Genomic DNA, 2,581 nt, shown 5'->3' with positions numbered 1-2,581 from the left:
AAAAAAAAAAAAAAAAGGCAGTTTTCTAGTACCCAGTATAATTGTGTTATTCGTTCTTTTTGGTAAAACTATTTAATAAGTGATTCTTTAAAATAGCTGTTTTTGTTTAAAAAGTATGTTTTAGTTAGCGACATTGACAGAAATATATTAATTGTTCATGTTCTTTGGTATTATGTGTCAGTGATGGAGAAAAATACTAATGTTGGTGCAGCCAAATATTGTTCAGTGCTCATTGTTCTGTAGGTGAACCTCTGTGGGAAAAATTACTAAATTAATTGTATGGTTTTGCCTAATCATGTATTAAAGAAAAACAGTCATATATTAAAGAAAATATGAGTGTAAACATTATTCCTTTCGTGGAAATGATCACTGTATCTTTAAACTGGAAATGTATTTGGAGAAAAGCCTGGGAGTCTCGTAAGATTTCCTAAGGCATGCGTAAAATACCTTTAAAGTATTTTAAGGTGTTTCTTAAAAGAAAGCAAGACTTTCAAATGTTTTTATTTCATTGATTTATATATCTGTATTAAATATGTATATATATTTTACATTCTATTACAATTAACCATTTTTTCTCACTTTTTTCTTTGTTATTTTTTAATGGGCCTATTTAAACTTAAATCTCTAACTAGGACCTTCAGGGATATTTGGTCATTTTAGCATCTTTCATTTGCATAGATAGTCTCATAGACATAATAAAACCATAGCAAGAGAAGCTCAAATATTTTTGTCAATGATTTGAAAAAAGCTGAAATCCTTTGAAAGTAATCCTTTTCATTTTTATTACAGGTAAATTGGGATATTCACAATGTACAGAAACAGAGGTAAGTGAAATACTCAAGTATTTCTTAGTAAAGCAACTTTGCAATTCTGTTTAGACTAACTTGAGTACTGAACTATCTCACTATAGGTTCTTGGTCTTCTGATAAGATTTCTTTTTTTTTTTTTTTGAGATGGAATTTTGCTCTTGTCGCCCAAGATCGTGCAATGGTGCGATCTTGGCTCACTGTAACCTTCACCTCCTGGGTTCAAGCGATTCTGCGACCTCAACCTTCTGAGTAGCTGGGATTAGAGGTGCCCACCACCACGCCCAGCTAATTTTTGTATTTTTAGTAGAGATGGGGTTTTACCATGTTGGCCAGGCTGGTCTCGAACTCCTGACCTCCAGTGATCCACCCGCCTCAGCCTCCCAAAGTGGTGGGATTACAGGCGTGAGTCACCGCACCCGGCCCTGATAAGGTGTTTTGAGAACAGGTGTGTATTTTCTGGGTTTAGGAAGAGTAAAATGTGAGGAAAAATTAGTTGCCTTGTCCATATTTTTATAACATCAGGTTGTGTTATAAAGAATAGCTTAATTATCGTTTTAAAATTTAACTGTATTATTATTTGCAGAATTGAGTTAGCTAAGAACCAGAGCCCTTAGTAATTTCAGTTTTTTTTTTTCACAATTCAGTGCAGTGTGTCATATAATAAATACAGCATTTAAATGTGTTAGACTCCATTGGAGCTGCTTTAATTTAAGAAAAAATAGGGACTTGGAAACAGTGTTTTAGTACGATTAATAATAAATTTGGTGCTTTGTTATTTATACAAGTAGGTTTATTATTTTTTAATAATTTAATTTCATTCAAATTTCTGATTGTGAAATTTAAGGGGTTTCTATGTGTTTGTTGTAGGGATTTCAAGCATAATACTGAACTACCAGGTCAGCATATATGTGTGGTGTTCTTTTCAGTAGCAGTTTCATTATCCTTAGATGAATGTTCTGTTAGTGGCAGTGCCCAAATAAAGGATTTAAGAAGTTGTATTTCAAATTTTTTAATCCATCTGCATATTGATGTAAGTTTTAGTAAGTTTTAACTGTTGTTTTAAATGAAATGTAGGCTTCCCAAGGGATTATATGGTATAATAGAGAAACAAAAATAATTTATCCCTTTTTGCATTAATTTTTGTATTTTCTTTTTTTCTTTGAGACAGAGCCTTGCTCTGTCTCCCAGGCTGGAGTGCAGTGGCACAATCTTGGCTCACTGCAACCTCCACCTCCCAGGTTCAAGTGATTCTCCTGCTTTAGCCTCCCGAGTAGCTGGGACTATAGGTGCATGCCACCGTCCCGGCTAGTTTTTGTATTTTTAGTAGAGTCAGGGTTTCACCAGGTTGTCCAGCCTGGTCTCAGACTCCTGGTCTCAGGTGATCCACCATTACAGGCGTGAGCCACTGCGCCCAGCCCATTTTTGCATTTTCTATTCAACTTTGAAAGGAGGGACAGTTTTTTCCAAATTAGATCTAAAAAGGCAAGAACTTAATATTTTTATATTGGTAGAATTTTTGATATACTATTCAACATGACACAAAGGGGTGGGATTTGATTTGAGTCAGAAGAGATAAGTTTTGTGGTTTTTGGGTATGTATTTTTCTAGCTATGCAATTTTGAGTAAGTAATTTTTTCTTCCAGAACTTTGTCTTTCTTATCTATAAAATGTTAATGGTGGCCAGGCGCGGTGGCTCACGCCTGTAATCCCAGCACTTTGGGAGGCCAAGATGGGCGAATCATGAGGTCGGGAGATCGAGACCATCCTGGCTA

The 2,581-nt window shown here is 35.1% G+C and overlaps 1 protein-coding gene across 1 annotated transcript in view; it reads left to right on the top strand.

Moving 5' to 3' along the window:
- Positions 1 to 2,581, top strand: part of SPIRE1 (spire-type actin nucleation factor 1) — a 208,556-nt gene that overhangs the window by 22,582 nt on the left and 183,393 nt on the right. Inside the window, exon 2 of the mRNA XM_011985524.1 lies at positions 790 to 824. The gene's annotated coding sequence lies outside the window, so the exon portion shown is untranslated. The remainder of the gene's footprint in view (positions 1 to 789; positions 825 to 2,581) is intronic.

Source organism: Mandrillus leucophaeus, unplaced genomic scaffold (assembly GCF_000951045.1).
Source record: "Mandrillus leucophaeus isolate KB7577 unplaced genomic scaffold, Mleu.le_1.0 Scaffold286, whole genome shotgun sequence".
NCBI lineage: Eukaryota > Metazoa > Chordata > Mammalia > Primates > Cercopithecidae > Mandrillus > Mandrillus leucophaeus.
This window is presented reverse-complemented; position numbering and strand designations above follow the sequence as displayed.